Here is a 23544-nt window from a genome sequence, read left to right on the forward strand (position 1 = left end):
AGTAGGTCAGAAGGGGTATATGGAAAATGTCCAAAATCACTGGATAGCTTTGTAGCTACCTGGCTCCCTCACTTCCTTCAGATTTCTACCAAAAGATCTGCTTCTTCTCAGTGAGGCTTTCTCTGGCCACCATTTCTAAAATTTCAACCCCCAGCAACCAACACCTTGTATCCTCCTTACATGCCATGTGTTTTTTCATACCACTTAATACCACCTACCGTAACATATAATTTATTTATTTTTCTGGCCTATAATCTGCTTTCCCACTACAAAGGGAGCTCCATGAGGGCAGGGACTTTGTTTTATTTACTGGTATTGTCAGTGCCTAGAATAGTACCTGGCATATAGTAGGTGCTTAGTAAATATACAGTGATGAATGAATGCACTCTTAGGCCCATCCTAAAGTACTCTGCTCTCAGCCAGGTACAGCTGGACGCAGGTGTCTGATTGTTATTCATGCCTGCTGCTCAAGAAGCTCCACTGCTGCCATGCATTGACACTTCCTGACAGTTTGTCACCTTATAGAAACTGTTGTTGCATTGATTCAGCATGGGCTGAGCTTTGTGGGTTTTAAGTTGTCAGAAGCAGTGAGTAGATTCATAGTCATGGGGACATTGGTCCTTCCAGGTGGTACTTCCATACATCAAAGGTAATGCTAGTGGGCCTGTTTCCAAAATAGGTAGGCTTAGGCTTGGAGCCACTTCTTTGAGGCTCAAGTGCAGGCGGGCATGAGCTGGGTCCCCTGGCTACAGTGGTGGTGAAACAGGTATAGGTCAGATCAGAACAAGTAAAACCAGGTTAGAATTCCTACAGCAGTGTAACTGTATCCAGGATAATATTTTTACTATACAAATAGCATAAGAATATATTCCCATTGTGAAAAAAATCAAACAATCCAGTTGCAGTTAAAATCCTCTTCTCTCCCCAACTCTACTCCCCAGAGATAACCACTGTTATCAGCATAAAGTGCCCTCTTCCAAATCTTTTTCTATGTGTACATTGTTTGTGTGTGGGTATTTAAAAATAAATGGTATTAAACTTTATAATACTGACCTGTAACTTGCTATTTTTACTTAACAATATATCTTGGAAAATTTGCCATCTTTTTAATTAAACTTTTTATTTTGAGATAATTGTAAATTCACATGAAATTTAAGAAGTAATACAGAGAGATCCTATATACCCTTCACCTAGTTTTCCTCAATGGAAACCTCTTGCAAAGCTCTAGCACAGCATCACAAGCAGGAAAAATGACATTGATACAGTAAAGATGCTGATTTCTGCCAGCACAAGGATCCATCATAGTTGCCCTTTCATAGCTACATCCACTTTCTACCCACCTCCACCTTCTCCTTGACCTCTGGCACTCCCTAATCTATCTCCATTTCTAAAATTATGTCATTTCAATACTTTTATATAAATAGAATCATACAGTATTGTTTGTTTTCTCCAGTCAGCATAATTATCTGGAGATCCATTCAGGTTGTTTGTGTATCAAGTCTTTTCCTTTTTATTGCTGAGTAGTTTTCCATAGCTTGGATGTACCACAGGTAGTGGATCCATTCACCCATTGAAAGACATATGGATTGTTTCCAGTTTAGGGCTATTACACATAAAGGTGCCATGAACAATCATGTAACAGGTTTTTATGTGGACAAACATTTTTATTTCTCTGCAATAAATGTCCACGTGTGCAATTGCTGGGTCACATGGAAGTTACAAGTTTAGATTTTAAAGTAACTTGCCAGGCTGTTTTCCAGAATGGCCATAACATTTCACATTCCCAACAGCAATGTATGAGGGGTCAGTTTCTTGGCATCTTCACCAGCATTTGATGTGGTCACTATTTTTTAATTTGCATCTCCCTAATGGTAAGTGATTGAACATCCTTTTATGTGCTTATGTTCCATCCTTATATCCTCTTCAGTGAATCGTCTGTTCGTGTCATGTTTTGATTGTCAGGTATGAGATCTAGCTTATGTGCCTCGCTCTAAATTCCAAACATTTTTCTTTTTCTAAAAATTTTATAGTTTTACATTTTACATGTAAGATTGTTATGCATTTTCCAGCGTTATTGAGATGTAATTGACATATAGTTTGTAAGTTTAAGGTGTACAAGGCGATGATTTGATACACATTATATTGTAAAGTTATTAATACCACAGTAAGATTAGTTTGTGATGCATTTTAAGTAGATTTTTTGTATAAGGTATGACGTAGGTTATATTAATTTCCTGAGACTGCCATAAAAATTGCCATAAACTTGGTAGCTTAAAAAAATAGAAATTTATTCTGTCACTAGCATGAAATTCATGCATGGGGGGAGTGTCCCTCAGCCCAGCCTGCACCCTCTCCAATCTGGGACTCCTTGGGGGATGTCGATTGCCGGTTTAGGCCCGATCCCACAGGACATCCCTCTCACAATCTGGGACCGCTGGCTCCTGACCGCTCGCCTGCCTGCCAGCCTGATAACCCCCTAACCACTCCCCTGCCGGCCTGATTGCCCCCCAACTGCCCTACCTTGCCAGCCTGGTCGCCCCCAACTGCCCTCCCTGCAGGCCTGGTTGCCCCCAACTGCCCTCCCCTGCTGGCCCTATTGCCCCCAAATGCCCTCCCTTGCTGGCCTGGTCACCCCATGCAGCCTGCTGTTCAGTCGTTTGGTCGTCCCTCACTAACCCTCCTGCCGGCCTGGTTGCCCCATGCAGCCTGCTAAACAGTCATTTAGTCGTTCCTCACTAACCCCCCTGCCAGCCTTGTAGCCGGCTGTTTGGTTACTGTTACTGTGACTGTGTCCCAGGCAATTTGCACATTCCTCTATTATTAGTATAGATCAGTGGTCGGCAAACTCATTAGTCAACAGAGCCAAATATCAACAGTACAATGATTGAAATTTCTTTTGAGAGCCAAATTTTTTAAACTTAAACTATATAGGTAGGTACACTGTTATTAATTTAATTAGGGTACTCCTAAGGCTTAGGAAGAGCCACACTCAAGGGGCCAAAGAGCCGCATGTGGCTCATGAGCCACAGTTTGCCGACCACTGGTATAGATGGTTCCGGAGGTCAGAAGTCTGAAACCAAGGTGTCAGCAGGCCCATGCTCTGAGGCTCTGGGAGAGGTTCCTTCCTTGCCTCTTATAGCTTTTGGTGGCTGTCAACATTCCTGTCTTCCTTATCTGTGGCCACATCACTTCAATATCTACCTCCATCTTCACATCACCTTTTCCTCTCTGTGTCTCTCTCACAAAGATATTTTCCATGGGATTTAGGAATAATCAGAATAATCTCTTCATCTCAAAATCCTTGACTTAATTACATCTGCAAAGATCAATTTCCCAATTATGGTAATATTCACAGGTTCTGGGGATAAGAGCATGGACATACCTCTTAGGGGGCTACTATTCAAGCTACTATTCAAGGTACATTTTTGTTTTTGCCTATGTGTAACTGCTCCAGCACCATTTGAAAAGGCCATCTTTCTTCCATTTAATTGTTTTGGCACATTTATTAAAAATCAGTTGGGCATATTTGTGTGAGTATATTTCTGGGTTCTCTACTCTGCTCCATTAATCAATGTGTCTATCCCTCCGGCAGGACCATACAGTGTCAATTATTGTAGCTATGTAATAAGTTTTGAAATTAGGTAGAGTGATCCCACTTTATTCTTCTTTTTCAAAATTATTTTGGCTATTCTAGTTCCTTTGTTTTTGTATATAAATTTTAGAATAAGTTTGTCCATGTCTAAAATATCCTTTTGGAATTTTGACAGGAATTACACTAAACCTATATATAAATTTAGGGAGAATTGACATTTCAATTATGTTGAGTCTTCTAATCTATTAACACAGTATGTTTCTCAGTTTATTTAGGTCTTTGAATCCTTTCATCAGCATCTTGTTGTTTTGAGCATACAAGTCTTATTCATGTCCTTTTATATTTACCCTTAAGTATTTCATTTTGAGCAATTGTAAGTGGCATTGCATTTTTAATTTTGGCAACCATTTGTTCATTGCTAATATATACAAATACAATTTATTTGTGTGTGCTTATCTTGTATCCAGAAACTGTGCTGAACTTACTTATTAGTTCTAGTAATTGTTTTGTAGTTCTTTGGGATTTTCTATATACACGATCATGTCCTTTCCAAATAAGAACAGTTTTATTCCTTCCTTTTCAATTTTGTGCTTTTCATGTCCTTTCTTGCCTGCTAGACCTTTCAGCATTAGAGAGGTAAGAACAGATATCCTTGCCTTGTTCCCAATCTGAGAAGGAAAACATTGTCATTCACCATTATATTTAGTGTTAGCTATTAAGTTTTTCATAGATGCTTTTTTTTCAAGTTGAAGAAATTCCTTTCTCTTCCTATTTCTGAGAGTTTTTTGTTTTGTTTTTTACGATAATGGGTGTTGGATTTTGTTAAGTGCTTTTTATGCATTGATTGATATGATCATGTGATTGATCTTTAGTCTGTTAATATGGTGGATTACATTGATTTATTTTTCAGATATTAAAACTGTCTTGCATCCCTGGAATAGACTCCACTTGATAATGGTGTATAAATCTTACATATTATTGAATACTATTTGCTAATGTTGTTTTGAGGTGGTTTGCTTCTATATTCATGAAGGGTATTGGTCTGTAGTTTTCATTTTGTGTGTGACTATCATCTGGCTCTGACATCAAGATAATACTAGCTTCATAAAATAACTTGGAAAGTAGTTTATCCTCTTCTATTTTCTGGGAGAGATTGTGTAGAATTGGTGTTAGTTATTTAAACATTTGGTAGAATTCTCCAGTGAAACCAGGGACCTGGAGATTTCTTTTTGGGAGTTTTGAATTTAATTCAGTTCAGTTTTCCTAATACTGTAGTTAAAGGGCTATTCAAATCACCTATTTTCTATAGAATGTTTTTCTTTGTCCAGCAATTGGTTAATCCCATCTAAATTCTCAAAGTGTGTAGAGTTGTTCTTAATATTCCATTATTATCCTTTTGATATCTGAAGGGTCTGTAATGATATTTATTTTGTTCCTGATATTAATAACTTGTGGGGTTTTTGTCTTACTAGAGTTTGTCAATTTTACTGATCTTTTCAAATTGATTTTCTCCAATTGTGTTGCTGTTTTCAATGTTATTGATCTCTGCTCTTATTTTAATTTCCTTTCTTCTGTTTGCTTTGGCTTTATTTTATTTATTGTTTATTTTATTTTATCTTTATTCTTATTTTTCTAGTTTCTTAGGGAGGAACTTAAATTATTGATATAAGATATTTTTTCTAGTATAAGCATTTTATGTTATAAATTTCCCTTTAAAGTTGCATCCCACAAATTTTTCTCTGTTGTATTTTCATTTTCATTCAGTTCAGTGTATTTTTAAAATTTCTCTTAAGATTTCATCTTTGACCCATAGATTATTTAGAGGGGTGCTGTTTAATCTTCAAGTGTTTAGGTATTTTCCTCTTATTTTTCTGTTATTGATTTCTACTTTGATTTCATTATGGTAACAGAATATAGTCAATTTATTTCAATTGTTTTTAATTTGTTGAGGCTTTTTTTATGGCACAGGATATGGTCTAACATAGCCTGTGTTCCATGGGCACTTGAAAATAATGTGTATTTTTCTCTTGTTGGATGGAGTGTTCTATAAATGTCAAATCTGATCCTGTTGCTTAAGGGTCTTGTTGAGTTCTTCTATATACTTGCTGATTTTCTGTCTAATAGGTCTATCCCAATTCCCCACTCAGCCTCCTCTGACATCACTCCAATACAATGGTCTGCAGCACCTGGTTACAGTTTAGTAAGGGTGGAAATCTATGTTTTTAACCTTTCTTTTGCAGGTGGAGTTGGGGATGGAGCCACATTTTTTTTTCTTGTGTTATTTGACTAGAGTAGAGCAGTTATTGTCTAAAATTTTCTGTCTTTCAAGTCTGCCTCCTTTTCTGGTCCTTTGGTTAGAGAAACAGACTTGGTTTTGTTTTTATTTCTCGTCTTGCACTTATTGGTGCTTCCAGTTTGCAAGCATTTTAAGCTTTGGCTCTGAAATATATGAGGCAAGAGAGAAATTCAGGGGACTTACCATCATGTCATTCCTTGAGTTCTGAGGTCTCTTTCTGGTGTATCTTCTTTTATTCACCTTTCACAATCTTTTTGTGGTTGTTTTATTTATGACGTTCAGGGGTTTTAGTTGTAGTTGGTGTTTAGTTTTACTTAGTTGGAGGAATAGGGAAAAGTTTATCTATTCCAGCTTCTTAGGAGCAGAAGTTCTAATTTATTCCTTTAAAAATGCATAATTTGGTAGAGTATAACATTTATGAGAGTTTAACTATTTTCCTATTTCATGAACACAGGTTGTTTCTAAATTTTGATGGTTGACATGCCAATAAACCTCCATTTAATAAACATTACAGTACATGTGCAACAGTTATGTTAAGATAGATGATAAGAAGTGGAGTTGCTGGCTAATGGGGATGAGTATTTTACATACTAATAGGTGTTGCATAATCCCTACTGAAATGGCTGTACTCCACCCAGCAGTGTAAGCGCGTAGCAGTTTTGCTTACCTCCATATCAATACTTGATATAATCAAACCTTTAATTACCGATGTGATATGTGAAAGATGGTATCTGACGGTTGTTTTCATTTGCCTTTCCTTGGTTACTAGCTGCTGAACAATTTTTCAAATATCTACTGGCCATTTGAACAAACTGACTATATTTTTGCCATATTTCCTTTTCTTTTTCTGCCATATTTCTTTTGAGTTTTTCCTTTTTATTGATTTACAGAAATTATATATTAATTATTTTTTTATTTAATATATCGCAAATAATATATTTCTTCCATATTATTTTTTATTTAACTTGATTGATGATATCTTTTATTTAAGAATTTTGTTTATGATGCTGCGGTAAAAAAGAAGGGATTCTTTTTTTTTTCTAAAATATTTTATTGATTTTTTGCAGAGAGGAAGGGAGAGGGATAGAGAGTTAGAAACATTGATCAGCTGCCTCTTGCACACTCCCCACTGGGGATATATCACAACCAACCAAGGTACATATACCACAACCAAAGTACATGCCCTTGACTGGAATCGAACCCGGGACCCTTGAGTCTGCAGGCCGAAGCTCTATCCACTGAGCCAAACCGGTTAGGGCAGGAATTCTTACCATTTGCAGCAGCATGGATGGAACTGGAGAGCATTATGCTAAGTGAAATAAGCCAGTCAAAGAAAGATAAATACCACATGATCTCACTCACTTATGGAATATAATGAACAACATAAACTGATGAACAAAAACAGATCCAGAGACAGAGAAGCATCAATCAGACTGTCAAACCTCAGAGTGAAGGTAGGGGATGGTGAGGGTAAGGGGGAGAAATCAACCAAAGGACTTGTGTGCATGCATGTAAGTGTAACCAATGGACACAGACACCAGGGGGGTGGGGGCATGGGTGAGGAGAGGTGGGGGGGGGGGAGAATGGGCGATAAGGACACATATGCAATACCTTAATCAATCAAGAAAAAAAAAATTTTTATTTATGTAGATTCAAATTTATTAACCATTCCTTTATGGCTTTTGTGTTGTGACCAAAATCACAAATATATACATCTACATATTATTTTATTTTATTTTATTCTTTATTGATTAGGTATTACATATGTGTCCTTACCCCTCCCATTGCCCCCATCCCCCTATTCCAGGGGTTCTTAACCTGTGGGTCGCGACCTCTTTGGCTGTCGAACGATCCTTTTACAGGGGTCGCCTAAGACCATCCTGCATATCAGATATTTACATTACGATTCATAACAGTAGCAACATTACAGTTATGAAGTAGCAACAAAAATAATTTTATGGTTGGGTCACAACATGAGGAACTGTATTTAAAGGGCCAGAAGGTTAGGAACCACTGCATTCGTACGCTCTTCCCACTAGTGTCTGTGTCCATTGGTTATGCTTATATGCATGCATAAAAGTCTCTTGGTTGCTCTCTCCCTGTTCCCCCACCCTCTCCTGCCTTCCTTCGGAGGTTTAAAGGTCTGATGGTCTGATCAATGCTTCCCTGTCTCTGGATCTGTTTTTGTTCATCAGTTAATGTTGTTCATTATATTCCATAAATGAGTGAGATCATGTGGTATTTATCTTTCTCTGACTGGCTTATTTCACTTAGCATAATGCTCTCCAGTTCCATCCATGCTGTTGCAAATGGTAAGAATTCCTTCTTTTTTACCGCAGCATAGTAGTCCATTGTGTAGATTTACCACCGTTTTTTAATCCACTCATCTGCTGATGGGCACTTAGGCTGTTTCCAAATCTTAGCTATGGTGAATTGTGCTGCTATGAACATAGGGGTGCATATAACCTTTCTGATTGGTGTTTCTCATTGCTTGGTGCTTCTCATTCCTAGAAGTGGGATCACTGGGTCAAATGGGAGTTCTATTTTTAGTTTTTTGAGGAAACTCCATACTGTTCTCCATAGTGGCTGCACCAGTCTGCATTCCTACCAGCAGTGCACGAGGGTTCCTTTTTCTCTACATCCTCAGCAGCACTTGTCATTTGTTGATTTGTTGATGATAGCCATTCTGACAGGTGTGAGATGATACCTCATTGTCGTTTTGATTTGCATCTCTAGGATGATTAGTAACTTTGAGCATGTTTTCATATGTCTCTTGGCTTTCTGCATGTCCTCTTTTGAAAAGTATCTATTTAGGTCCGTTGTCCATTTTTTGATTGCGTTATTTATCTTCCTTTTGTTAAGTTGTATGAGCTCCCTATAAATGTTGGAGATTAAACCCTTATCAGAGATAACCTTTGCAAATATGTTCTGCCAGGCAGTGGGTTCTCTTGTTGTTTTGTTGATGGTTTCTTTTGCTGTGCAGAAGCTTTTTATTTTGATGTAGTCCCATTTGTTTATTTTCTCTTTAGTTTCCATTGCCCTAGGGCCTAGGAGCTGCATCGGTAAAGATATTGCTTCGGCATATATCTGAAATTTTGCTGCCTGTGTATTCCTCTAAGATTTTTATGGTTTCCTGTCTTATGTTTAAGTCCTTTATCCATTTTGAGAGTATTTTTGTGCATGGTGTAAGTTGATGGTCTAGTTTTATTTTTTTGTATGTATTTGTCCAATTTTCCCAACACCATTTATTGAAGAAACTGTCTTGACTCCATTGTCAAATATTAATTGAGCATAGTGGTTTGCATAGATTTCTGGGTTCTCTGTTCTGTTCCATTGGTCTATATGTCTGTCCTTGTGCCAGTATCAGGCAGTTTTGAGAACTGTGACTTTGTAATATAGCTTGATTTCTGGTATTGTGATCCCTCTAACTTTGGACTTCTTTCTCAGGATTGCTGTGGCTATTCGGGGTCTTTTTTTTTTTTATTCCAGATGAATTTTTGGAGAGTTTGTTCTAGGTCTTTGAAATATGCCATTGGACTTTTAATGGGGAGTGCACTGAATCTATAGATTGCTTTGGGTAGTATGGACATTTTAATGAAGTTGATTCTACCAATCCATGAACATGGTATGTTCTTCCATTTGTTTATGTCTTCCTCTATCTCTTTTTTCAGTGTCCTGTAGTTTTCCGAGTACAGGTATTTTATCTCCTTAGTTAAGTTTATACCTAGGTATCTTAATTTTTTGGTGCAATGGTAAATGGGATTTTTTAAAACCTCTCTTTCTGTCAGTTCACTATTGGTGTATAGAAATGCCATAGATTTCTGGGCGTTAATTTTGTATCCTGCTACATTACTGAATTCATTTATTAAGTCTATTAATTTTTTGATGGAGTCTTCAGGGTTTTCTATGTACAATATTATTTCATCTGCAAATATTGATAGTTTTACTTCTTTTCCAATTTGGATACCTTTTATTTATTCTACTTGTCTAATCACTATGGCTAGCACTTCCAGTACTATATCGAACAGGAGTGGTGAAAGTGGGCATCCCTGTCTTGTTCTTGTTCTTAGGGGAAATAGTTTTAGTTTTTGCCCATTGAGTATGATGTTGGCTGTGGGTTTGTCAAATAAGGCTTTTACTATGTTGATATATGATCCCTCTATTCCCACTTTGCTGAGGGTTTTTATCAAGAAAGGGTGTTGGATTTTGTCAAATGCTTTTTCTGCATCAATTGATATGACTATGTGATATTTATCTCTCAATTTGTTTATGTGATGTATCACGTTTATTGATTTGCAGATATTACACCATCCTTACATCCCCAAGATAAATCCTACTTGGTCATGGTGTATGATATTTCTGATGTAATACTGTATCCAATTTGCTAGAATTTTGTTGAGGATTTTGGCCTCTATGTTCATGAGGGATATTGACCTGTAATTCTCTTTCATTGTGTTGTCTTTATCTGGTTTTGGGATTAGGGTAATGGTAACTTCATAGAATGAGCTTAGAAGTTTTCCTTCCTCTTCAATTTTTTGGAATAGTCTGAGGAGGATAGGTTTTAGTTCTTCTTTGAATATTTGGTAAAACTCCCCTGTGAAGCCATCTGGCCTCAGGCTTTTATTTGCTGGGAGCTTTTTGATGACTGCTTCAATTTCTTCCATAGTTATTGGCCTATTGAGATTTTTAGAATCTTCCTGATTGAGTTTTGGAAGGTTGTATTTTTCTAGGAATATGTCCATTTCCTCTAGGTTGTCTAGTTTGTTGGAATAGAGTTATTCATCGTTTTTTCGTTTTGGGGGTTGTTTTTTTTTTTTTTACATTCCGTTGTATTTCTGTGGGGTCTGTTGTTATTTTGCCTCTTTCATTTCTGACTTTAATTCTTTAAGTTGTAGAGTTAGATAATTTATTACCATTTTTCTTGTTTTGTTTTGTTTTGTTTTTAGGTAGGCCTGTAGAGTTATGAACTTCCCTCTCAGGACAGCTTTCACTGTGTCCCAAAGATTTTGGATTGTTGTGATTTCATTGTCATTCGTTTCCAGGATGTTTTTAATTTCTCCTTTGGTCTCTTTGGTAACCCAATCATTGTTTAATAGCATGCTATTCAGCTCCCAAGTGTTTGAATTTTTTTGATTGTTTTTATTGTAGTTTATTTCTAATATTATGCCACTGTGTTCTGAGAAAATGCTTGATATGATTTCAATCTTCTTGAATTTGGAGAGATTTTGCCTGTGACACAAGATGCGGTCTATCTTTGTAAATGTCCCATGTGCACTTGATAAGAATGTATATTCTGTGGCTTTGGGGTGAAAACATATTTCTTATTGTGGTTATAAGTATATTCTATTTTTTTATGTTTAGCTCTTTTAGCTATCTGGAGTGTGTGTGGTGTGTGGTGTGTGTGTGTGTGTGTGTGTGTGTGTGTGTGTGTGTGTAGTATAAGGTATGGATCTAATTTAGTTTTTTCCAAATGTAAATCCAATTGAACCAACACTATTTATTGAATAGACCATCTTTTCACCACTGGCTTCTAAATGCCACTTATTTGTTTAATATATTTTTTAATCAATGTTTTACTTCTTTTTAAAATTTTATCTTTATTGTTGAAAGTATTACAAATGTCCCCCTTTTGGCTCATTGACTTTCCCACATGCCCCCCTTTTTAAATATCTTTGCATGATCTATTTTGGGGGTTCTTTGTTCTCTTTCATTCTTTCATTCATTTATTTGTCTTTTTCTGTGCCAATACCACATCCTATTAATTATTACAGATTTGATACCTTGTAAAATAAATAATCCTTCATTGTCCTTCCCCCAAAATTGTTTTTGCTCTTCTTATATATATTCTTTCATATGGATGTTCAAATCAGCTTATCAGGTTCTATGAAAAATTCCTATAGAGATTTGATTGGTATGGCAATGAGTTTATAGATTAATTTAGAGAGAATTGACATCTTTTCTCCACATAATTTTTCCTCCTTCACAAGGAACACTTTGGCTTACATGAAAGGTGTTTAGGGACTAAAGAACACACATAAACCCCGCCCCTTACACACATTTATTTCTATGTATTTATGAAAGACTGTGCTTCCAGCTCCAAGGGTGAATACAGGGATGGGTAAAATAATTTAAATTACCAGGCATCATTACCTACAAGATAAATCATAAGGATATAAAATAATAATGACGATAGTAATAATAAGACAAGTAATACCATAAATAATACAAAAATTAATAGATAATAATACAAGAATAATCTTTCACATACTGACAACTGTAAACTTATTTTCGTCCAACCCTATATTTATTTATTTATTTTCATTTTTAATAAATTTTTTGAGACATTGGTTAATAAAATTATATAGGTTACAGGTGTACAATTCTTTTTTATTAAAATTTTTAATGTTGACATTATTGTAAGTGTCCTCTATTTTCCCCCATTTTGTCCCCCTCCACCCACCCCACCTCCCTCTCTTTTGGCCTTCACCACACTATTGTCCCTGTTCAAGGGGTATGCATATATGTTCTTTAGCTAATCCCTTTGCCTTCTTTATCTAGTCACTCCCACCTCCCTCCCTTCAGACACTGGCCAATCTGTCCCATGTATCCATGCTTTCGGTTCCATTTTGTTCATCAGTTGATTTTGTTCATTAGATTCCATATATTAGTGAGATCATATGGTATTTGTATTTCTCTGACTGGCTTATTTCACTTAGCATAATACTCTCTAGGTCCATCCATGCTGTCACAAAGGGTAAGAGATCCTTATTTTTTACAGCCACATAGTATTCCATTGTGTAAATATACCACAGTTTTTTTATCCACTTATCAACTGGTGGACACTTGGGTTGTTTTCAGATCTTGGTTATGTAAATAATAATGCTATGAACATAGGGGTGCATATATTCTTTCTGATTTGTGTTTCAGGATCTTAGAATATATTCCCAAAAAGGGGATCCCTGGGTCAAAAGGAAGTTCCATTTTTAATTTTTTTTTGAGGAAACTTCATACTGTTTTCCATAGTGGCTGCACCAGTCTGCATTCTTACCAACAGTGCACTAGGTTTCTATTTTCTCCACATTTTCACCAGCACTTGTTGTTTGTTGATTTACTGATAGTAGCCATTCTGACAGGTGTAAGGAAATACCTCATTGTAGTTTTGCATCTCTCTGATGGTTACTGACGTTGAGCATCTTTTCATTTGTCTGTTGGCCATCTGTATGTCTGCTTTGGAGAAGTGTATATGGTATGTACGGGAAGATGGGTTGGGTTCATAACTGTGCTTATTGGGCCTAATAGTCTGGATAGACCATGATGTGGGTTTGGAGATGGATCTGCCTACCTTTGGGTTTACTGCCGACATAATACTCCCCAGTTCCGTGGTGTTTCCGTCTTGGTTGGGGTGCCGATGCCTGGATAACTTACCCTTATTTAAAAGTGAGTCCTTCTATCACAATACAGCCATGATACCTACCAGTGGTGTATTCATTCAGTGTTACTAACTAGCAGCAGATACTCACAGCCAGTTGCACAGGTCTTGATGCCTGACCTCAAGGGGGGGCTGCCTCAGGGCTGCCAGAGCAGTTCAACCTACCCATGCAGGTGCTGCTGCAAACTGTGGGCCCAGAAAAATATTTGGTAACATTAGTCAGCCTTGGAGTTTAGCTGAAGCCCTCCAAACTTTTCTAAAATGGAAGTGGGGGCTGGTTTAGGTGTTCTTTGGCACGTGCAGATGCTGTCTGGGTAAGGAGCTCTGCCCTTACTTATGTTCCATCTAGCTGACAGGGCAGATATTACTCCTCCCACAAGGTCATGGTCTCCAAGGCAGGAGTTAAGGCCTGAATACCAGCACTATTTATGGATCTTAGCATCTAAGAAGGCGAACAAACTATCACTCTAATAAAGAAGGCAAAATTGATTGCAGTAGGAGAAGTTCAAAGTGGTACGTGGATTTTATTTACCCTGCTTTTAAAAATCCAATCTGTTATTAAGTCTTTTTCTGCCCCAATGTCTCTGGGATCTGTACCTTTTATTTTTCCCCATTTTCATGACTGATGCAGACTCTACTGAGCGCCACTGGACTCAAGCACCACGTCTCTGATTTATTTTCCTTTGTTGCATTTTCCTAACTCAAAGCTCTGATCATGTCCCCTGACCCATCTGACTTTCTTCTTCAAAAAAAAAAAACACAATGTTTTATTGATTTTTTAGAGAGTAATGAAGGGAGAGGGAGAGATAGAAACATCGGCTGTCTCCTGCACACCTCCTATTGGGTTCGCTGACAGGTGCGTTGACAGGAATTGATCCTGCGACCTCTTGGTGCACAGGACAAAGCTCAGCCAACTGAGCCACACCGCTGGGCTGACTTTCTTCTTAAATGCCATTTATAGTTTTTGTTTTCTTACTAAAATGTCAAATGTTATTATAGTGCTTGACTTTCAAGGTCCTCTATGATGTGGTCCAACCTTCCCTTCCTCTGTGTGTACGCGCGCCCTGCTGCGGTTAGGAGCACAATGCAGCTTGATGCTGTGAGAGGTCCACCTTTAACTTTAGAGTGATATATAACTGGTTGATCTAGTCCCTCTCTGCTTCTTCGCTGCTTGATTCTGGCCTTCACTTCACATTTCTCTGATCCCGAGTTTCCCACTCTGTTAAGGCCGTGTCACAAAACTACCGCTATTCTAGGTTAGTGGTAAAGACTCGGTGAGAATAGAAGTGAACAGTGCTTCCAGCGCCAGAAGCTTCCACCACCAGGGATTTGGGCTGGGCGAGGCCCGGGTTAGGGGAGCAAGTGCTGCCATGGGGGGCGGGGGGGGGGTGGATACAGGGGAAGCGCGGGGGGGGGGGGGGCTGGGAACGCCCACCCGGGGGCTGCTTTTTGTGCACAGAGCAGCGCGGCTGCCTTGATGCGTCAGCCTGCGCAGGCGGAGGCAGGGAGTCTACGAAGGTGGCTGGTGTTGGCCCAGCGCGGGTGGATGAGTCACTGTCCCCCAGCACCTCTGGAACAGGCCCCGCCCTCGCACCTCTCCAGCCCTGCAGCGCAGCGCAGCCAGCCCAGCGCCCGACAGAGGGCGCTGCAGTGCAGCCGCTCTAGATGCCAAAGGTGGGCGCTGCCTCTTCTGGTTCAGAGACCCAGGGGCCCAGGGTGGGGAGTGGGTAGGAAATGTCTCTGCGGTTCCAGTGGTAGCTTTAACTTTTAACAAAACGTTTGTTTGACACAGAAATAATATGTGCCTCAAAATGATCACTTCCTATTGAGAGTGATGGGCCAACAGGACTCTACTGGAAAGTGCCTCTTCTTGCTTGCCCCAAGCTTTTGAGCATGGAGATGGGAAGCTGGCAACTTCACTCTTCTCAGAGTTCCTAATAGGGTAGGTCTCCCCTTTCCAAACTAGATCTTCCAAAGGGGACTTCATCTTATCTCCTCTGACCTTTCCCACTTGAGGTGATGGCGGTAACAAAGATTTGGGCTGACTGCAATGAAGGGCAGGAGTAAACGCTCTAGTTATTAGGGGACCAGGGTTTCAGTGCAGGCTTCATCTGGAGGTTGCTATCTGCCTGTGGCCATTTCATCATTCATTCATTAAGAAAACATTTCACTGTGGCCACAAGGCATTGACTGTGTGTGTGGGCGGGGCGGGGGGGGGGGGGAGGAAAAGGCCAAAAGTGTGAACAGACAATTATCCCGACCTTAAAACACTTTATGCTTCACACAGGTCCCCATGCATAGGTGATCCATAAATATGTGCTGAATACATACATGCTGTAATTTAATCACTACATCCTAGAGAAGGTCACTGATGCATCCTAGGTTCCTAAAACAGTGCCTGACACACAGTAGTTGCTCAGTCATTTGTCAAATGAATGGTGGAGGAATGCATTGAGTGTTTCATGGGCACAGAGAGCACCTAACCCACAAGATCAGTGATGTTTGAACCAAGTCTTGAGGAAAAGTGGGTGTTAGCTCAGCATATAGGGCCAGAGAGAAAGGCAATACCAGAAGAAAGAAGAGCCCATTCCAAGGTACAGAGCCCAGTGTCCTCATCTCTCTGTGCCTCACTTCCCTCCTATAAGAAGAAAAGGACAGAGTTGGTCCTGTAATCTCTTAGATTCTTTTACTTGTAAGATTCTCTGGTTCTAGAAATTATTTCAGTTATGCAGTTTAGGGCCTGACCAGTGTTGGATAGTTTTGCAGTCCAAGAGATTCAGGTTTTGACTTTTGACTCAGTCTGTCTTCATAATAATAAAGGCTGGATGACCTTAAGCATCTCTTTTCCATCACCTTGCTCTGTCTTTCACCTTGGAAATCTCCCTCAAATCCCTATACAATCAGACACCACAAAAGTCTGCACTTATTTGTATATTGCCATGATTTTTCTTTGTGTTAATTTGGCTTTTGACATAAATCCTTTGTTACAACATTTTTAAACTAACACGGGTTAATTGTGAGCAAAACACAAAAGTACAAAGAAGAAAATAAAAACCACCCATCTTTTCACTGCCTGATGTACTTCATTGAAGACTTACTATGCCTTCATTAAAATACACACACACCACATACACACACCCCCAACACACACACACAAGCTCATACAACCACATTGTTACAGGTGTCTGTCGTGTGAGTCCTATGTTTCCAAAGAAAGCATGAGCTGGTGGCAGTTCTCTCTTATTGTTGTGGAGTGTGAGCGACAGAATGACCAGAACTCCAGACTGATTAAAATTTAGAGAGCCTTTATTGACTGGCCAGTGTCCGCTCCTCCACTCGGGAAGCTCAAGAGAGAAGCGGCCAAGACCATCTGCAGAGTCCAATATTTAAAGGGGACACTACATCCGTGTTCAGGTTCCCATAGCAAGCAAAGCCAAGTTACAAGAGCTAATTGCGTAGTTTTAGCCAAGCTATTCATCATCCTCCTGTTATTTATTTCTGGGTAACTTAAAGGTCAGGACTGTTCTTAATTGTGATCTGTCTGTGCTTTGTAAGCCGTTGCTCAGGTGTGTGAGAAACTTAGCACAGGCTGTCAAGCGGCTGAGGTGGCTAGGTAATTAAAAAGGCCTAAAAATTTTTTCTACCCTGTAACATTGTCCTCCTTTAACTGTGTCTCTGGTAAGAAGAGATTTTGGCTGGGACCCCAAAACTCAGATTATTTAGCCACTTGCATACCATAATGCTAAGTCCTCAAAGACCGTACTGCTCAGAGGACTTTGGGGTTTTTTTTAACTGTTTTTATTGATTTCAGAGAGGAAGGGAGAGGGAGAGAGAGAGAGAAACATCAGCGATGAGAGAGAATCATTGATTGGCTGCCTCCTGCAGTCAGGGATCGAGCCCAAAACCCAGGCATGCACCCTGACCAGGAATTGAACTATGAACTCCTGCATGGGTCAATACTCAACCACTGAGCCACACCATCTGGGCTGCTCAGAGAACTTTTCATTTTGAGGCCAGGTCCTTCCTTCCTTCCTCTCTTCCTCTCTTCCTCTCTTCCTTCCTTCCTTTCTTTCTTTAATTGAATTTATTGGGGTGACTTTGGTTAACAAAATTATACAGGTTTCAGGTGCACAATTGTACAGCACTATCATCTGTACACTGTATTGTGTGTTCACTACCCTGAGGCAGGGTTTTGGACCCAAACCAGTGTGGCTTCCTTGCCCTGCATCTTGGGCTGGAGTTGGGCTAGATTATGTGGGGGTCATCAGGCCTCCTTTGGTCCAGACCAGAGACGGTGCTGAGCAGCTTTCTGTGTGGCATGGGAAGGGCTACTTGGGAACTTGCTTCCCTACCTGCCTGAAGAGGGCCACATAAATAAACCCATAACCTTAGCTTAGTCACTTTCCGTGGCCCCTCCCATTAAGAACTGCATCCCCAGCACACTGGCCCCTTTTTGTGTCCTAATTCCTTGCTATTCAATACATGATCCATAGGCCAGTGTCATGGAACTGGAAGTGATGGTTTGTGGTATATTAAAGCTTAAGAAGCAAAGTGCAAAATTCTATTTCAGAAGGTCTGGGATGGAACCTGAAATTCTTCCTGTTCTACCAAGCTCCCAAGCACTAATGACGTAGTTGGTCATGGCCCACACTTTGAGGATCAAAGATCTAGAAGCCTCTTTTGCCCTCCTGCCTGAAAGTGAAAGGGTAGGAGAGGTTTTGAGTGTTCCCTGAAGGTTAGAATGTCTAGACACAGACACACAATTAAGGGTTATGTCTTGCATGTTGAGTAAATGTTTGGTGAGTGAATACATGAAGTTGAGGAATAAGAAAATAAGGCTACACTCCCACCCCTCCAATGGCTTTACCATTTTAGTCATAATATCATCGGCTTCTCAGTAACCACATGGAATTGGTTCCTTAGCCAGTTTTGCCCTGGCTCTGTCTTTCCTTTCTCACTGCTTCTATTCTCATTTATATGCTTTTTATCTATCCCTTGCCTTCATATCTCTGGCCCCTTCCCACTCTAGTCTCCTAATAAGCCTCTGCAGCTATGTACCAGGCCTTAAATCAATATTCCCAGAATCTTTCTTCTCCACTCTGAACCTATTTTACTACCTTGGTGTCTTTAGATTCTGGAAGCCATAACTGTTTTTCCTGACTGCCCCCATTCCTGTTAGAGCCTGACACTTAACTCCCTTAGCTCGATGCCCCCTTTCATTAAAGATGCTGCCTCCATGACCTGACCTGCCACACCCTTGCACCCAACAGCTTTTGTGTGCCAGCCTGGTTATGGTTCCCCAGGTCCCTGTGTGGCCTGCAGGGAAAGTCAAACAAGGCAACCTGGTTCTTTTTTCACATAATTCTATTAGTTCATATATCTTGTCTTCATAAATAAACTCTAAACTCGTGTAAAACAGGACTGTCTGTGTCTCTTTACTCTCTTTATCCTTGCAACACCAGTATCTTCATTCATTCACTTATTTGTTTCTCAAAGACTGAATGTCCATTCTTTGCCAGGCCTGATACCAGGTACTGGGACAGCAGAAGGGAGGCAGAGATGGTCTAATATATTTTAAGAGATTCAAGGCAACAGGGAAGTTCAATAAAATAAGATTGACAAACTACTTTAGGGCCCAGGCCAGTGGAAATATTTGTGAAAATGGTTGGCGACCAGACAGGGCCTGCCCATTCCTAGAACAGATAAGGAGGAAATTCTGGCTGTTGGATACTGGGGGCCTACTTTAGGGGCCTTGGAGAGAAGTGGGAGAAGGAGATGGAGTATTGTCTACTTTTTTCAAAATGACTGCATAGAATGGGAAATAACAATTATGATCTTGACAAAAAGTATTTCCAGTTGTTACCCAAAACAATAGGATTTGGCGGTGTAATTCTGAGAGGCGGGTGATGTAATGGGAATAGCACTGAACTAAACTTCTTTCTAGAACTCAGATTCCATGGCCCTTTAACCTGGGTTTCAGGGCCAGCTCTCCTTCTTGATCTCTATCAGACCTCAGGTAGCTCTATTCCCTTAGTATAGCCTCCATTTCTTCTTCTCTAACATGGCAGGATGTGAAGCAGGGTAGTGTTTGAGGAGCTTAGACCCATAAAGTCTAAGCTTCCTCTGAGTTCTTGACATTCTTGGCATATGACAGGAAGAGAAGCACAGAGCAGACTGGAGTCAGGTGGATGAGGAGTGGAAAGGGAGAGGGCCTGACCCCAGGCAGCTGTGAGGCCTGGAGATGGACTTATGGATTGGTGACATTTAGGAGGAATTGTCAACTGACCAGGTGGACGGGAGGAAGAAAGAGAGATGAAAGAAGACAGAGATTTAGCTCTACCCCAGGAAGACTGAGTGAGAGAAATCTTGAGTCCCAGGCTCTTGCCAGCAAACTTCCAGTGGCCTTAGGTCCTTGCCTTTTTCTGGGTCTCAGTTGCCACATCTGCACAGTGAAGGGATGGCTGTGATCCTCCCAAGCCCTCTCCCTGACCCATGACAAGTGCAGTAAGTTCAGGAGTGCTTCAGGTTCCCAAGTTGCCCTTTAGGTTGTTAGAAGTTTGTAGGCAAATTCCAAGTTCTTAGATGGATAGTCAGAGGCCTTGGTAAAGCCTTTAAGGCATGCAGTGCCTAGGGCAGCGGAGGGGAGGGACCAGTAGGTAAGTTCATGAGTGGGACTTTAGGGAGAGGACTTGGGGACTCTTCTGAGGTTAAGTCCAAAGGCAGGCAGTCCCTGTAAAGAAGCTTGTTTCTTGGCCTCAGAAAACCTGGCCTGCCAGTGTTTCAAAGGAGGCATTTAGCATGCAAATAACATGGCATTATGCATGTTGTTGAGTCATCTTTACATAAGAGGGGAACTTGGTGGTAGGGCTTTATCCTGGGGTTTGAATACATGAACTCTGCACCCTGATCTATAGAATCTCATTTGCAAATAAGCGCTAACACTTAAAGAGCATCTGCTACCTCCTAGGCCTGGATCTAAGTGCTTTACGTGTGTTCATTAACTCATTGCATCCTCAAAGCAACCCCTATTTTACACCTGAGGAGACAGGCACAGAGAGAATAAGTAGGATGACCCAGATCACACAGCAAATGAGCAGAGGAGCAAGCAGACCTGGATCATGAGCAATAAACCACAGTACTGTTAGCAGCATCTGTGATCACCAGTAGAATTACAGCTCTTTTCATATCACATTACAGTTGTTGCCAGTATCTTTAAAAAGGCATTTATGCTCATCACTACTTCAAAATTATGGTAATCATTAGACCCACTGAATGTGTTCATCAAGAATCACATATGACTAGATTGTAAATTGTGTTTTAGTATACAGTAATCAGTTTCCTTTGTAATCTTGGGTAATTTATTTAATGTATTTAAAGGCATTTTTATTTCCTGAGAAACGATCCATAGGCAGCACCAGACTGCCAAAGGGGTGCACAGCATGCCCTCGGAGGTTCTCCTGATAGAGGGCGGGCTGGAAACCTAGAAAGCGTGCACACTGAGCAATGTTCTGTGCCAGGCGCTTTGCCCTTGTGCTCTCGCTGCAGCCCCACCATCAGCAATGTGGTGTGGTTATCCCACTTGACTCATGAGGAGACCATGGCTAGTGAGGAGGAGAGTCTTGCCTACAGTCACCTTCAAGTAAGTAGCCAAGCATCCAGGTCTGTCACTACAGCTGTCTGTCTTACCTGGATGATGAGTGCCAGCCCTCAAAGCAGTTTTCCTCAAATACAAATGACCTACAAAGTACATCTGAATGCACATGAGGTGACACCACTTTTTCAGCCTCAGTGTGTGCCCAGACCTGGGGTATGGAACAAGGGCCCTTCCTGGGAGGAGGGGAGTTTGATGGTTAGCAGCTGCAGGCCTGAGTTCAAATCTCAGCTCTGTCCTTGTACACTCTTGGACCAATTGCTTAACCATTTGATGCCTCAGTTTCCTTGACTGTAAAATAAGGATAATGATGATAGCTCCTAAGGTGGTCATGAGGTTTCATTGAGTTAACACACATAGGATCTTGGCACTATGTCTAGCACTATGGTGTGAGCCATTGCCTTTACTTTCTACTAAGAGAATGATTCGTGGAGGGAGCAGAAGGCTTCTGGAAGAACATTAGGAGATGCTGACCCTTTGTCCCTCCATATATCTATTATCTTGTCACCCATGCTATAATTCGGTGATGTGGGAAGGAGTGGTAACCCTTGAACCTGTCCTTCACCCCTCTGAGTGCTCATTAGAATCCGTGCAGAACTTTTACAGTGGGATGTCCAGGCCCACCACATTCTAATGTGCAGACAGCTGAGAACCATGGCCTCAAAAGACAATGGACTGTGTGCTGCTATTTGAGGACAACAGGAAGGAGGAAAAAACTTGGAGACTGTACCCTGCTGTGCAGACAGGATGAAAAGAAATGGAAGCCCACATGTGGAGAAGAAGCAGGCAGCTTTTGGGAGAAGAGGAGCTGGAGCCTGCAGTGAGAAAGAGCTACGGAGGAGCCACCAGGCCCAGAGCCTGGCCCCTGGCACTGCCAGGCTCCTAGTCTACCTGGTTTTCCCGCAGAAGAAAATGGAAGATACGGGGGCAAGGGGAAGGTGAGGATGTGCTCGCAGCCTTTTTCTGCGCCTGTGCCCTTCCTTGAAGGGCAGATTCTGACTGGTTTGTTAACACCTTTATAAGGAACATGGGAGAGAGTCTATTCCTCCTCCTTCCCTGGCACATACACAGAAGGGCTCTTCATCCACCTACTCACAAGCTCACACCTGGTTTCTTCCCCCATCCAGCCCAGCAGAATGACCCAGCTTCATTCCATGTAAATATTTGGTGGCCAGAGCAGAACAGCGCACTGGAGGTCAGATACCAGGTCCCCAAGGCTGCTGCCTTCTGCTGTAACAGGAGAATGCAGAAGGCTCAGAACTTGGCAGGGCTGCTATTATTATCTTTTCATGTATCAAGAAAGAAAACTGTGGCCAAGAGGAGGAAAGAGATTTGCTCATGGTGACACAGGGAATAATGTTAGAGGCAGGACTCCAAGTCCAGTGCCCCTTTTCCCACACCCACTTGCGCACTTCAGCTTTGGCCCCTAACCTGCCAGTCCTGGGAAAGGGACCTGTTTCTCATCATGATCCTGTGGCTCTAGCACAGTGGTTCTCAACCTTCTGGCCCTTTAAATACAGTTCCTCATGTTGTGGTGACCCCCAACCATAAAATTATTTTCGTTGCTACTTCATAACTGTAATGTTGCTACTATTATGAATTGTAATGTAAATATCTGATATGCAGGATGGTCTTAGGCGACCCCTGTGAAAGGGTCGTTCGACCGCCAAAGGGGTCGAGACCCACAGGTTGAGAACCACTGCTCTAGCAGGATCTGTCAAATCACCCAGTGGAAGTCTGGAGTTGACTGCTCTGATCTCAAATAAACCTGCAGCTCCGGGTCTGAATCAAGAGTGAAGGGGTGGTGCACTTGGGGGTTTTGCATGTGTGTTGCCTTCCCCCCATCTTTTGTTCTGAGACATATTTTAGCCAGGTGAGATTTTCCTTGCACTCCCCCAAAGTGGAGACTATGTCTTTAAGAAAGGACGAGTCAGAGCCACGAGGATCAGTTTCAAGCAGCCCTCAAAAGGCAAATCTGGATTGAGTTTAGGAAGAAAAAAGAAGGGGTTAGCTTTGGTCCTGCCTCCTTTCCTTTCTCTACGTTGCTTGTCCCTCCTTCGGCCTTAGTTTGGAAATTCAGTTAACTTAGGCAGAAGGTTACAGGAGCCCAGGGCTTTCCCCAGCAGCCTTGTCCTCCCACCTTGTTCCTCCTTCAGCTCCCGTGCACTCGATCTGGAGGACTGCTGGCCAAACTGCGGGAATAATTAGGTACGTGGTCTGGACATTTTTAACTTTCGCTCTGTCAGTTGAGGTCTGGGGAGTGTCCAACGTGGACCTGATGGGAGGTGGGAGGGGGATCTCTAGGACCTCTAAGAACATTAGTAACTGAGGCAGGAAGAAGACGGGTGGGATTTAGCCATATTCCTCTCAGTGACTCCACCAGGGGCTCTGTGTTCAGGGGTCCATAGGCTCAGAGAGAGGCCTAGTCCATGTAGCCAGCTGCCCTCGCTTGTCAGTTGTCGACTGAACCCTTGATGGGTGGGATTTGGGGAGTGTTGAGTTTGCTGCTGCTACTGGAGCTTGATGCCAGCGGAGTGCTAGCAACCCCATGAGAAAATCAGATGGGAACATGTCGA

The 23544-nt window shown here is 41.1% G+C and overlaps 1 protein-coding gene across 1 annotated transcript in view; it reads left to right on the forward strand.

The window, feature by feature from the left end:
* The window catches only part of NHSL2 (NHS like 2), a gene marked incomplete at its 5' end in the record, with an annotated part of 301359 nt that overhangs the window by 129675 nt on the left and 148140 nt on the right, over positions 1-23544 (forward strand).

The sequence above is a fragment of the Myotis nattereri genome (assembly GCF_964212035.1).
Source record: "Myotis nattereri genome assembly, chromosome: X".
NCBI lineage: Eukaryota > Metazoa > Chordata > Mammalia > Chiroptera > Vespertilionidae > Myotis > Myotis nattereri.